Source organism: Pinus tabuliformis, chromosome 6 (genome assembly GCF_031772625.1).
Source record: "Pinus tabuliformis cultivar Carrire ecotype Pingquan chromosome 6, CPIR1, whole genome shotgun sequence".
NCBI lineage: Eukaryota > Viridiplantae > Streptophyta > Pinopsida > Pinales > Pinaceae > Pinus > Pinus tabuliformis.
The window spans coordinates 366,637,976-366,653,914 of record NC_142292.1 but is presented as its reverse complement, the minus strand read 5'-3'; positions in this window follow the sequence as shown (position 1 = coordinate 366,653,914).

Below are 15,939 nucleotides of genomic sequence, written 5' to 3'. Positions count from 1 at the left end.
GTTAGAAATACAATACAAAGGATTCCCTATGGCATCAGATGTCATCCTTGTAGTATAATTTGAGCATCTACCCATTTGCTATAAATTCTATGGGATTGCCTTCCAAAGTATTCAGATAGAAAGAATTTGTTCCAATAATTACTCAAATAATATAAGGACCAAACCATAAACTGTCGAACTTTCAATGATTATCGGGCTTCTCATTTCTGCAATCCGATAAAAATACCATATCACCAACCTATAAAGACCTTCTTCGAGATGATTTGTCAAAATTTTCCTTTGTTTTGTCCTATCTTTGACAAAGGTTATCAAAAATATTCCTGTGAGTCTCATCAAGTTCCATAATTTGATCTATTATTATGCACTGCATCTTTGTCATCTTTAAAATGTTTGTTATAGACATATTTGGGCACTCCAACCCCAATCTTATATGTCGATAAACTAAGGGCTTTTTAACCCCTAAAAGTGTTGTTTCATACCCTAAAGGATCATGGTAACCTAATTACATCATTCCTCAGAAGTTCCACCTGAAAAACCACATAGAACTGGCCAAAACTAGACCATACTGACTTCTCCACTGTCAAGGTGCGATGCATACTGACTCCTACACTAGCCAGGTGTGACGCACACTGAAGAGGCCTTCTGTGGGGTGTGATGAGCGAGAATGGACAAATGTCTGAGACAGTTTGTTAAGTGGATGCTCATGGAATCTTCTAGAAAATTCTCCTATGACACTTGCCTCTCTGAATTGGCCCAGGGATGAGTAAGAAATCAATGAAATCTCCAAATGGAACCAAAAACTACAAGTGGAATGACACTAATCAAAAACCCAGAGATGACTCACACCCTTGCAGACATCTATAAATGGATCCATCATCTAAGAGATCTAGAGGCTGGAATTTTGTAATTTGTAAGGAAGTGTTGTTAGTTTGTCTTTGAGAAAGAGAATTGTATTGTTGGGTGATCTTGCTTTTCATGAGGTGAAGAGGGCTTTGATGCTGGGAGGATGATGTTGGATCAGACAGCTGGGTTGTAATTCTCCCTTCTATTTTAATAAAGTTCTTTGAGTTTTCCTCCATACAATTGTGTACTTGTAAATCGTGTTATTTGTGAATGCCATTGTATTTTCAATGTATTTCTGATTCTGCATTGTTTATGATATTATAGCTCGAGATGCTTTGATGGTGTTTTGTTACTTTGTCTCTACAGGTATTCTCTAAGCAGGACAAGTAGACGAGGAGTTGCAAGCTCTATCAAGGGGGAGAGAAATCAAGCAAGGAGTCAAGTGGAAGATCCAGGTTGGTCCCTTTGCTTCTCTCTTATCTATCATACATAGAGTAAATCACAAATTGCTTTGATTGTTTGTTTCTAAGATAGCTGCCAATATTAGTGGGACTAGCAGGTCGAAAAGACAATAGTTTTCCAGAAAACAAAATGGTGACTCCACTGGGGAGCGAATAGTTTGTTTGTTTGTTGTTGATTGTTTACTTTATAAACTATAGACTAAGCCTGAAGTTAGCCAGATAGCTTTCGAACTACTCTTGCTCAGTAATTGCAAAGTAGATGAATGCTGCTTCAGTCAATCTCCAGTTTAGTTTATGATTTGAACATTTGACTTACAAGAATTATAGATGCCCTGTTGGTAGCTCAATAACCTCCTAATATCGTACCCCTATACTTTGTTCTTTACTGTCCATAATAGCTCAGTTTAACTCACTGAAATTAGCTGCAAATTTGAGCCAAAATCCACCTCAGTTGTGCTCCCTGGCCCATCGCACTGTTTGTAACTAGAAGCCAATATGCATCGCACCTCCCGAGTGTATCAGGTGAGATGCATCCTTGTTTCTGTGAAGCACAGGTGCGATGATTGAGTAATCCTATTTCTCTCCTTGAAATTTGGGTTTTTGTCCTTGTTTTCAGCTCTGTTTAGTTGTTTTGCTGCTTATGAACAGTATCTCATTGCTAAAGCCTACTTGCTTTACATAGTTTAGCCTCCATTGATTATGATTAGTAAATGTTTTTATGTATTTTTCCATCATTTACAATCCTTCATCGTAAGGTTTCTTAAATCGAACTGTCATTTTGGTGCAAAAGTGTCGTAGTTGTCGTTTTGTGTCAAAAAAGAGGAGTGTCGTAAAGTCTTCCTTCTCTAGATAGTCGATTGAACTTTTGTCATGTATTTTATTTGAATTGTTAACATTTGAAGTGCCGAAAGCATTTTTCTATTCGAAATCGAAAAGTTTCATTTAGTCTTCCTTTCATTTTGAAAAATAAATTGTCAAAATGTCGCTTTGAAGAAAATATTTCAGATCTATACTTAGTTTTCCTTTTTGGCATTTCACACATTAAGGGAAAGAAAAACAAATACATGCATTTGCATTTGCATTTAGACTGTGTGTGAAAAATGATTTAGGAAAAGTGAATTTAGTGTGTGCTCTTTGCTCTTTGTTTGAAAGAACCGTAATCTTCTTTCCTTATTAGCGAGGATTTTCATTGCTAAAAATAAACAATGATTGTTTATCATTTTAGATTGCATATTTAGGAATTTTACATCTACATCACGTGGTGAACCTTGAAAGACAAACTTCTAAACAAGATAAACTCTAAAATAAATCTCAATGAACTTAACAACTCTTTGGAACCTAACACAACACATCTAGAGGTCTAGGCTAGAGACGTGTTCTGACGTCATAAAATCTAGTAACTATCGTTTTCATCGAAGGTTGGGTGATTCCTCCTCTTTGATACGACAAGTGCTAGCACGGACTTGTGCTCCCCGTACCATCGAGTATATATTGGGAGACCACAATAGGCTTATATCCTTTATTCATAGGATTTTGTGTCTGCCGCCCTATCGATCGCAATGCACTAAACACAGCATTCGGGAAGATTGACTACCGTACATAAGCCTTTAGTAATTTCTCTTTAATTGACCGCCAAGGTGTATATTGAAGTTTTGCGATTGGTTTGGTAATCCCTCTGTCTAGATTTCCAGAGTAGTCACTTTCATTCCTTTTTGACTCCTTAAAAGAAAAGGTCCATCTGAGCACTTGTTACTTCAAGCTCATTAAAAATCGAAGGGGACTAGAGTCATCTTTAGCTTTTTCTCGACTCTTAAAAATTGAAAAAGAAAAGTTGTGTCAAACCATCATTAAAATTTATTTAATTCGGAATAACATCCCTATTCCTTCGTTGGTCTTAGGTTGAGATAATGGAGCCCACCAATCAAGGAATCCCTCTTGAGGGGAATCCTAGTCCATTTTCTTCTTGGGGAAATATTGGTGCTCTGCATATGGCCACATTGTCCCTTCTGGGAATCACAATTGGTCTGTCGGTATGGCTATTCTCAACCTCTGTTATTCAATTTACCGTGTTTCCTTAGCAATCGAATCAGCAACCATTTGATACTGAAGTTGACCCTTCACCTTCTACTTCGTTTGTTTCTCCCTCCCCTTCTTCCTCTTCGCTTGGTGAAAATACTGATGTTAGTAACCAAGTGGCTGAGAAGAAGAATAAAGGGAAGGAGAAGAAGAAGAAGAATTCAGTTAAGCAAGGGGGCAACCATGTAGCATCTGGTGAAAATCTGCACACTGAACTTTCCAAACCAAGACATCCATGCCTAATTTTCAAAGGAGACCATTTTCATCGATAATGTCTGTGCATCCCTCGAATCTTGAGAGAATGGTCTCCCCGTTCGCACCGTCAGGTGTCATCAACCTCTGGTGATCATGTTGACAGCACACCATCAACTAGTAAAAGTGAAGTCAATGGACAGAAAGGAAAGGTCAGAGTTCCATGTAGGTTATGTGAGGGTAATCATTCTCTTCACCGTTGTCCTTTCTTGGATGAAGCCAAAAGAGTCTTGGATAACCGTCCTACTTCACCGCAGTGACTTCCATTTGGATACAGGAAACTCTCCCCAAGTCCTTTTCCAGTTGAAAATCTAACTGACATAACTCAATCGTCGGTCAAAACGCCTATCATTGAGAGTGAACCTTCTGAGTCCATAACGGACCAAAGTTAGCAGATCGAGTTGGCAGTCGACCCAGACTTGCCTTTAAAAGGTCCACCTTCAAATGATACAATTTCCAAAGAGAATGAGAACGATACCGTTCAAATCCTTTGTGTTAATATAGATTCTGATGAACTTGGGGTAAATCTGCCTATTCCTTTACAACAGGAGGAAAATTCCCTAGTTCAAGGGATTCATTCAACTGTTTATTCAATACCCCCTCCAAGCAGTCTAGTTACTTCCTTCGATTGGAATCGACTAGCAAGATCTCGCCTCCCTTCTAATGTACCATTCTAGATCATAGTACAAGTTTACAAAATGATCATGTCTAGCACTATCATAAATGAAGGGGCATCAGTGAGTATCCTTTCCTCAACTGCTTGGAAAGCGCTTGGTTCGCCATCGCTTATGCCTGTTACACAAAATTTGTCAGGCTTTAACAAAGGAACCAGTCAACTGTTAGGGATCCTTCCTAAGTTACCAATCACTTTGAGAAGGAAAATCATTCACCTGAACGTGATGGTAGTCCCAGGATCATTAGATTACAATCTACTCCTTGGATGTGACTATGTTTATAGCATGGAAGCTATTGTTTCCACACTCTTTCGAGTGATGTGTTTCCCACATGAAGGCAAAATTGTCACTGTTGACCAGCTTTCATTTCCCAATTCAAACACAGCTTCAAGTCAAACATCATCCCTAAATGGTCCTTTAGCATCTAGAATGTCTCTTCAACCTTCATTCCATCCACCTAATTACCGCAGGTAGTCTGGTGAATGTAATGAAGCTTAGGGGGCATGCACCCTTGTCTATTTTGAGACGAACCCAGCTGAAAAAATAGGTTTCCTTATAGGTTATGTGATTGGAAGTGTTACCTCACACCATTCACCTTTGTCTATTTGATGGACAAAGCCAAGGGAGTGTTTCGTCGGCTCCATTGACAAAACAATCTTGCTTAACTGCAGTGACTTCCATATGGTTACCTGGAGACTCTCCTTTTCTCAATGCCTGGGAGCATGCAAACCTTTTTTACGCAAGCTAAAAATGACCAATTTCATTTTTTATCTTTTTAGCTTTTTAGCTTTTTATTTTTCTATTATTTCAACTTCTTAGGTTAGGTGATTGGTCTGATCCACCATTCACCTTTGTCTATGCTGCGGATGAAGCAAAGGAAGTGTCTTGTCTAAACTACTGACAAAACCATCCTACCTAACCTCAGTAGTCCCTTAGCCTTCTAGTTTTTCTATCTTTTTTAGCTTTTAGTTTGGTCGTTTCTATCCTACATAAAAAGGCAAATGAACAATGTTTCCGCAAGGTTCAAGCTCGTTAAAAAATGAACCTGCCAAATCAGCAATGTTTCTGCAAGGTTCAAGCTTGTTAAAAAATGAACCTGCCAAATGAGTAATGTTTCCGCAAGGTTCAAGCTCGTTAAAAAATGAACCTACCAAATGAGCATATGTTCCCCCAGAGTTCAAGCTCGTTAAAAAATGAACCAACCTTCGGTAAATGACCTTTGTGATTGCCATTCTATCTGCCTTTTGAACCTTGGTTGTGTTCTTGCCATCACCTCCATTTCTTTTGGCTGATCATACGCTTCCACTTGATTGTTTACCATTTTGAGGAACAGCTACGATGAGTGGTCCCATTAGCCACCCTCTTCACATCCCCATGTTTTGAGAAGTTCCAAGATTACCCGGAGCCAGCTGCTACCCTAAACGCCACTCATTCCTCAAAAAATGAGTCTACTTTAAACTCTCGAGGACTCGCTAAATATGAAAAGATTGTCGAGAAATTGGCTTCTCCAGCTCGCTAAAGTGATTGGAAGTGCCATCCCTCCAGTATTTTAATCTTTTTGGACCTGAGGGATTATCCTCTAAAAATATCGAGAGCTTGTCTTTTTCGGATCACTAAAGTGATCAGAAAAGTCATCCCTTTCGTATTATTTTATACCTTTTCGGACTTAAGGGATTATGCTACGAAAAAGGACTGCTGGAGTTTTCTTTTTTTTCCCTTTTCAAACTCTCTAAACATGAAAAGGACCGAGTTGTCTTTGTCGTTAAACTCGTTAAAACAATAGCGACAAACTTGTCCATCCAAACAAGAACAAGTTTCACTGTCACTAGGCTCGCTAAAACATAGCGACAGGTTTGCCTGAAGGGAAAATTATAGAACAAGCACATGTTATCCTCCTCAAGCTTGACAAAATAAAGAGGTACTGGTCAGCAATGATTGGGGAAAAAGGGAAGAAAACTTGAAGAATTTTATTGGTAGTAGGTCGCTCTTGAACATGACACTTTCACTCCATCGCCATGATTGAGTCGGGTTGGGTTATTCTGTTCACCGGTCATATCGCCATTAGTCCTCCATACCATCCATCTTTTGGGGTTAATGCTACCAATCCATCTCAGTGTCACCGATATGTTCAAGAGAAGTCATTCAGATAATTCACCATCTAGCTAATGCCTCATCCACTGCAATACCTTCACCCTCCATTTTTCATGGCTGCCATTCCTGAACCTTGTATCATCAAATCGTTTTCACCTCTAGAAAATCATTTGCTTCGTTTCATGTCATTGATGTGGGGTACATTAAGGCCCTCCTGCGACGGGTCACTTCTTGTCGACATCAACTCATTATCCAAGAAGTTGACTTAGAAACAACCCTTTCAGTACTTTGAAGCTTGCATGCCTCAATGGCAAGTTTCTCACTTCCGGCGATAGGTTTACATCAATGGCCTTCAACCGAAAGATTTTGCGTGGTGTTCGACATCGGATCATATATTCACACCACGTGAATTGTACTGTAGTACCTTGAGGGTCATTATCATTATCGGTGATTCCTCTCATGCCTATTAACAGCTTACATCATTGGCTGGTAATCAGGTAATGTCTTTCGATGTTCGACTTCAAGACGTCTTTTCACATGGATCGACTTGTACATCGGGCAAAGATTGAACGAGTTTGAAGACCGCGGATCTAGTTTCATCCATCCGGGCTGCGATATATTTAGGAATATAAAGACATCATATGTACATATAAGTTGCACAGATGATCATCTAAGCTAAGGGATGATGACTCTACATATAAAGAATCACCAGTCTGCAATTGTAGACGATTATCTATTCTATGTAAATAACAATGAATTTATAAAGCTGAGCATGGGAATGCCTGCCTCAGCTAGATCATGAAAATAATATGATGATGATGTATTGTATTGTATCTTATATAGGTCACCTTCTAGTTCGAATACCTCGGATCCTCATGATAAAGCATTTCACCCGACATCAAAAGATTTATGACTTCATGCTTTATGGGGCAACTGTTATAGACATATTTGGGCACTGCAACCCCAATCTTATATGTCGATAAACCAAGGGCTTTTTAACCCCTAAAAGTGTTGCTTCATACCCTAAAGGATCATGGTTAACTGATTACATCATTCCCCAGAAGTTCCACCTGAAAAACCACTCAGAACTGGCCAAAACTGGACCATACTGACTGCTTCACTATCAGGGTGCGATGCATATTGACTCCTACACTAGCTAGGTGCGATGCATACTGAAGAGGCCTTCTATGGGGTGTGATGAGCGAGAATTGAAAAATGTCTGAGACAGTTTGCTAAGAGGATGCTCATGGAATCTTCTAGAAACTTCTCCTGTGACACTTGCCTCTCTGAATTCGCCCAGGGATGAGTAAAAGATCAATGAAATCTACAAGTGGAACCAAGAACTACAAGTGGAATGACACTAATCAAAAACCCAGAGATGACTCACACCCTTGCAGACATCTATAAATGGATCCCTCATCTGAGAGATCTAGAGGTTGGAATTTTGTAATTTGTAAGGAAGTGTTGTTAGTTTGTCTTTGAGAAGGAGCATTATATTTTTGGGTGATCTTTCTTTTCATGAGGTGAAGAGGGATTTGATGCTGGATCAGACAAATGGGTTGTAATTCTCCCTTCTATTTTAATAAAGTTCTTTGAGTTTTCCTCCATACAATTGTGTACTTGTGAATCGTGTTATTTGTAAATGCCATTGTATGTTCAATGTATTTCTGATTCTACATTGTTTATGATATTATAGATCGAGATGCTTTGATGGTGTTTTGTTACTTTGTCTCTACAGGTATTCTCTAAGTGGGACAAGTAGAAGAGGAGTTGCAAGCTCTATCAAGGGGGAGAGAAATCAAGCAAGGAGTCAAGCAGAAGATCCAGGTTGGTCCCTTTGCTTCTCTCTTATCTATCATACATAGAGGAAATCGCAAATTGCTTTGATTGTTTGTTTCTAAGATAGCTACCAATCTTAGTGGGACTAGTAGATCGAGAAGACACTAGTTTTCCCAGAAACAATGTTGAAGAAGTTGATAAGTTGGAAGCTTAAGATGAATAGGTAAAGTCACCTCCAGACCACAGAAATGCTCAAAGAAACTTTTCCCGATAGCCCTGTTTTTTTTGATTATGTCTACCCATAATGCATATTTGGTCATACTATCCCAAGACCACTTGTTATCCCCCACATTATTTTTGATGATGGTTATCATATTTTTGTTACTAAACTCTTTAAGACCATTTTCTTGGGGATAATAATTCGAAGAACAAGATAGAAAAATATTGTACTTGAAGCAAAAAGAAGAGAACTCGAAATCACTGAAAGCTTTAGCGTTGTGTGTCGTAATTTTAGTTGGAACACTGAATCAAGTAATAATCGGATTTTCAATAAAAACCCATGACAACCTTCTCCGTGGCATGATTTTTTGGAATGGCCTCTACCCATTTTGTGAAATAATTTGTCGCAGTCAAAATCCATGAATAGTCATTACTAGAAATTTCATTAAATTTAACAATGAAGTCCAATCCCCATCACTGAAAAGGGGCCTCTGCTATAACCAGTTGAAGAGGTAAAGCTATTAATTTTTTCTTTCTGGTGAAAATTTGGCTCTCCTGGCAATTTCTAAAATTTTTATCAACATCTGTAAAAATGGTAGGTCAATAATATCCAACACACAAAATCTTGTGGGATGTGGTTTTTACCGTAAAATGCCCCCCACAGAATCCTGCATCAAACTCTATGATGAGTCTCTTAGCCTCATCTTCCTGTTGTAGTGACTATAATCACCCTCCAAAATTTTTCCTTAGCTTCATTTTGGAGCCTCCCTACCAACCATCCTAGTAGCATGTCTTGCACTATCAAGTACATCAGCTTCATTGGTCTTTTAGTAGCTTACCAGCCTGTGCATGATTGTTTGCTTCACTACCCTCACAGGCTACCATCCCAGACTTGGGTCAAATGCTATCTAAGCAGCTCCCTTAAAAAATTGCTTTATTCTAGAGGGGAACCAGCCTTCCCTCCAGAAATTGCGCAAATCTGATTGGTAGCCTACGGGGCCCAGAAACTGTGCAATCCTGTCAAACAGCCTTCCTCTGGAAAATTGCGCAATCTAGCCCAGCAGTACAGGTTTGTGTAGAAATTTCACAATTATGGGCAGCAATTAACTATTCCTCCTAGAAATTGTGCAATCCCTCTAGACAGCTAGCCCATCTTCCTCCCAGAAATTGCACAAAAATCTCTCTCAGTCAAGTAGGTTGTTGCATGTGCCTTCAGGTTGACCAGTTCCACCCAGGACCGAGAAAACTTGACTTGCATGCATGAGTTACTTTTTCTCAAAATAAGAAAAAGCAACATGCAAAAAGCATCCCTAGATTTTAGGGAGCTATTTTTAGCAGCTGGAGATTACCTGCAAAGATTGTTTTAGAAAATTTCCTCCAAGTGTCACTTTTTCCTAGATTCGTGGCATGCGCATCATGAGCCTCAAACTTATTTATTCAATTCTTCAGAGCTCATTCTTCACATCAATATCAGAGCTCTGACATCCCACAACACATCTAGCTTATCTATTTCCAAATAAGTCCGCTTTACTTGACTTTTGCAGCATTTCTATCGCTTTTTGTGTTTTGTCTTGCGTGGGTGTTGTCTACTTGATTTCTATGAACACGTGTTGTCGTTTGCATGCGTATTAACCTGTACAAGCACCATTTTAGTTTTCATTTGCATCTCACTGTTGTCACATGCATGACATTGTTTTGCACAAACGGTCACTGATTCGGTGACTTGTTTCACACACATGCATGTTGTTACATTTTCTAAATATTACATTCATTATTTGCATGAATGATCATTCACTTCTGCTTACACTCATTATCACAATGCATTCACATATTCATTTTCTTTCAGTTAACCGTCGGTGGGTCTAGGAATCCTTAGCCCAGACTCTACCTTACCCAGATAGCATTGCAAAATACTGAGAAGGAAGGCTCTGCCTTCCTCCCATAAAATGCACAAATCTGGCCATTCAATGCCCTCCATTTTTTCTTTGTGCAATTCTAAGAGCCAGTGACTGTTGGCCCAGAAAATTGCACAATGCAGTCCCTGTGCTTGCATCACTTTCCACCTGAGATTGTGCATTGCACAATCTCAGCACCTAGCAGGCCAGTTTGGATTGCACATTGCACAATTCTAGCAGTCAACCAGCCTCCCGACAGTCCGAACTACCTTTTGCGCAGTTTCGGTAGTCAATCTCCCAGCCTGCCAATGAAAATTGTGCAATCCTTGCCAGTCAGTCCCCGGGTATGTTGGATGTCATCCCTCAAGTTTGCTCTGCTTTTAGCTGACATATTTCTTGCCATGCATGTCACCATGTCTCTAGATATAGCAGGTGTTTTTCCATCTCTCAGCAGTTCAAGATCAATGGCCTCTAGGAGAGCAGGCTCAAAGGACACCGACGGAAGCACAACTGAAGAAGCAGTTGAGCGAGTGTCTATGATTTTGTCAATCTATGAAGACACCAAGTTTATCATAGACAAAGACATCAAGCTTAAATGACAAGAGGTAAATGATGAATTCTCAAGCACATTTTGGGAATATCTCGAAGACCTCCAAGTCTATGTGAAAATTCACAAGTTCGGTTTGTATCGGATTGCATGCAGGTATCCTGCGTTCCCATGTGTGACATGATACATTAGATCGTCTCGCACATTGATCTCAACACGATGACATTGAGCAGTTTCAGTGGGATAGAGATTGCTATCTTTAGGGCACAGGATTATCAGCAAATGTACCACTTGTTGAAGCCAGTGATCACCATGGAGACACCCTTCAGCATACCCAGTAGAAATACCAACTCTAGGAATGTTTTGAAGAACTGGGTGAAGGAGCCAGCCAAATTCAAGATGACACCCAACCATATTTACAAAACAAAGATACTGCGGAAGGCATATCAATACTTGGTCATGTTTTAATGTCTCTTGTATGGAGAAGAGAGCACGGATACCTTCCCGCAGAGTTGGTTGATCGTGGTGGACCAACTAGCTAGTGAAGGCAAAGCATGCAACTAGTCTGACATGTTGGCTCACAGCTGAAGGAATAGGTAACAAGAGCTCGGTAGCCGCCTAAAGGTCAGGAAGCAGAAATATACATGTTCACCTACATCTTGGATGCAATATGTTCCCATCAGGATTTCCTAGGCTTAAATTGGGCATGGACACCAGCAGAAACTTCTATGAACACTTATTGTAAAAAAAAATCCGAATGCAGCTTCAAAGGATTTATCACATAGTTGTCAGATCATTTTTTCACCCTGGTGTACAAGATGATATTTGAGCAGGATCCACCTTGCATGTTGAAGGCAGCAATAGAGGCACTAATTGACATAGTGGATTGGTATGCCTCACCATCTAGCACCTTCATACAGATGTACAACGCAAATAAACCTCTACATGTTTTTCCGAAGTTTTCCATGGACAAGCTCGTCATGCAAGAAGTGTCATACCACATCTCGGAAGGACTGCCAGCTAGGTTGCACCAGAAGAAGAAGGCACCTTCGCCCACTCTTTTGTTGTGGATCAGGTTGTACGAGATACAGAACCTCAAGCACGTGGGTGCCAAATAGAAGAGATCAAGAAATATCCTTTCGACACCTGAAGCTTTAATCTGTATGACCCGCATTGTTTGGTGAAGGATCATTGTGCGAGAGTACAATTTCTGTGGATCCATGGGGCATGTCATTGTGCGGAGGAAGACCCATGGAGATATTGTCACATCTTTTCCAGGCACAATGAACCGGTCGACATTGTTGTGGAATGGTTAGCGAAGTAGTGTGAAGCAACATCTAGGAGAGCACTAGCACTAGTAGCATCAAAGGTAACCATATCGGCGCGCGACAAAGGAAAGAAAAATATTGTTGACATTGTAGAGGCAGAGCAAAGCTTTAATTTTAGAGCAAACCCACTTGTGTAGAAATCAGCTTTGGCAATAGAGGTGAAGAGGCAACATCGCGACAGGAGGACTGCACAAAGGTAGAGAGAAAAACAGAGGATGGAGGAAATAGTGAAGGAGTTACATGAGTTGAAGGAATAACTCTGGAAGGAACAGGAGCTGCGTAGACAGGAGATGGAAGCACAGCAAGGACAGGTACAGCAGGGGGTGCAACTTGTATATACATATAAAACTATGCCTGTACATGTAATAGACTCATCCAAGTAGCTGGCACAAAGTAGACAGGGTAAGCAGTCGCAGGAGTAGGAATTTGCTCAAGATATTAAATGAGCACTTGAGCAGATGGATACAGATATGGAGCAGCAAGAGTTAGAGCAAGATATTGACCTCATGACTTGCCACCATGAGTTCGATCCACCAGCTTCATCGAATCCAGAAGTAGAGAAAGTCCCAAGATACCAAGGAAACACTGAGATCCTTGGATATAATTGGCAAGAAGAGATGCGCAACATATTATTCGACGAGTGGTAGCATAGAGTTGTGAAATCACGTAGAGTGTCTACTTTGGATGGCAACACATCTCCTGCGCATTGCGAAGAATGAGTAATCGTATCTGACGTGCGTAAGCATCTAGCAGCCTTGGCCGATGCTACCAAAGCATATGTCGAAGCCACTGGCTCGAGTGTTCTCTTCTTGATAGCTGAGAACGAGCGAATGGATAAGGAGTTACAGATGGCCAAGAAAGGAGGAGAATTGGTTACATCATCCACCCAAGCCAAGTTAAAGAAGGTGATACTGGATGAAGTAACGGCCCTTTACATAGTCATGTGGTCATTTTATTCCAAGTTTGGTATCATGCATAAGGTAGTTGTCCATGTCAATGATTGGAAGCAGAAATGTGCTAGGAGAGAAGGTATCTTGTCAAACGTGCACACTGTTGTTGACAACATGAAAACATGGAAAATGAGATACAAGGGAGCCCCGTTACACTTTCCCAAGATGATGAAGCCCAGAGCGGTCGAGCTAAAGGCATGCATCCGGAGTCAGATCTAGAACTATGAAGGACTCCCACAGCTCATCACTAGTTTGTAGGCTTCCCATGCATAGGTCTTCAGAAGCATGGATGTTGTTGTGCGTGCACATGCGATCCCATATATTGGGACACTCACAAAGGTGAAGACAAAGGCACAAGTCCAACTATATCTTGACTCGTACTTTGATGAGTTGATGCGCATAGCCACCAGTGCAGACTTAGCAATCAATGTAGACACCATGCATCAGTATGTCGTTAGTCCAGCTGCACTCAATACAATGATGTGCATGTTATTAGATGAGTTGGACAGAGGAGCGAGAGCAGTGTACCTAGATGAAATGGATGCAAGAGTTCGTTTCTAGAAAGATGTCACCACAAAGTACATGGACACCATCGTGGACTACCGAGCTTGGCATCATTTCACCACCGTCGACCATCATGAGGATGTCGAAGAACTGGTCTTCCCACAATTGTCCAAGTCATAGTGATGTCTTGCATGGCTTGCTCAAGCCTATTTTTTCTCACATGGGTACATGTGTAGATTGTATGTAATGTCTTATCAAGTGGAAATTCAAGTGTCGATAGTTGAATGTAACAGTCATGAGGGTAGATGAATAGTCACAAAGGGGAATGTCAAGTGTCACCCCAGCCTTTACTATATATAGTCCCTCATAACTCATTGTAAGGGATTTTGGTCATCCAAGCTTCTGATAGGAGTATCTTAGAGAAATCTTGGAGAGTATTGTAATGAGCCTTGGCTTCTCCACAGTGCAGATCTAGTACATCTCTTTGGAGGAGCAGGCAGCAGTGACTATAATGTTCCGCTATCGGAACTAGTGGTTGGTCATGGTTGTACTGTATGATTGGAACTTTGACTTCTTAATATAACTGAGCCAACACATTTCATGCATATTTTGTTATTGTATTTATGCTAACTCATTTACTCTAACGATATATGTATATGTTTTATTATGCATGCATGTATGGAATTTTCTGTATAAGTATGTATGAATCTTATTGAGATGTGTTGTTGGTTTAACCATCACTTTGGATATATAGCTTACCTGCTTTCCAGTTTGTGATGCATATTTTCTCGTGTGTTCCCTTCTTAGCCACATGCTTTCACAAGTTTCTAGGGGACACACTGATAGCACCCTTCATGTGTTAGAACCATTCATGCACCTTCCTTGACTTGTTGCATATGTCATACCCTTTCTACCAACAGGGATATCTTACTTGCATCTGTGCACAACTGTGGTTAGGGCGATACCGTACGACCCACTGCTGGGACTCCTACACTAAATGGTCTGAATTCTAGTTGGTACTTCTTATCAGGGAGATCCCCTGACATGTTGGCAGGTCCAACACCATCAACACTTACTCTACACACCTACAAATTATTCCATCTGTATTTCTCATTTTTTCCAATTTCTTAAGCTCGAGGGAAATAGAAGTTGTAGCCACTCCATTTTGGAAAACTAACTCCAATATTTTTTCTTTAATTTCTATCAACGTCTGAGCCAATCCATAGCCTTTAACAAGATTTCTTTTTCTAATCTCAAGATCATACTCATAAGTTTTGGTCACCCATCTGGAATGAGTCCCTAAGAAATCAATTTGAGTTAATATCTCTTTGATAGCAGAATGCGAAGCAAAGGAAATGACTTTAGAATAACCCACATATTTTCTGAAATGCTTGAGGGATTTGAACAAATCATAGAATTTCTTTTTCCATAATGTTGTAATTTAATTCTAAATTATGTAGGGATTTGATCATGAAGGAAATTGGTTGTTCATGCTATTCTATGTTTTTCTACAATAGGATGCCTGCTATAGTATCTTCAGATGCGAAAAACACTTTGAATAGTCTGGGCTAACTAGGATATGAGCCTTAGTTATAGCATCTTTAATGTCTTGAAATCCCTTTTTACCTTCATCTTTCCAAACAAATTTATCATCCTTCTTCAATAAACATTGTATGGGCTTAGCAATTTCAACATAGTTTAGAATGAATCTCCTAAGGAAAATTGTTTTCCCAAGGAAAGATTGAAGGGACTTAATATTATGTGGCAATGGAATCTGTTGAATAGCCTCAACCCTTTGAAGGTCAATCTTGATACCAAATTTGGAGATAATGTGACCTAGTAATTTTCCTTAAATCATCCCAAATACAGATTTGGCAGGATTTAATGATGTGCCAAATTCTTGACGTCTGTCAAAAACCTGTCTAAGGTGGCTTATATGAGCTTTGCCATATTTTAAGGAAACATTGAGGTCATGTTGGTATATCTCAATAATTTTACCAATTAATTCCTTGAAAGCATAGTCCATAGCCCTAATAAAAGTAGCACCTGCATTTGTTAACCCAAAAGGAATTCTAAGATATTAAAAGGTATCCCAAGGTGCAGTGAAGGTAGTATTATGTCAGTCTTCTTCCTTAACCCAGACTTGACTATAGCCAAAGAATCCATCCAATAATGATATCATACTGGATCCAATTATCCTTTGAAGCACAATTTCCATGTTAGGCAAAGGATAATTTTTGTTTTTACAATCCAGGTTAATATTTTTGAAATCAACAAATAGTCTAAAAGTGTCATTCTTTTGTCTAACAATCACCAAGTT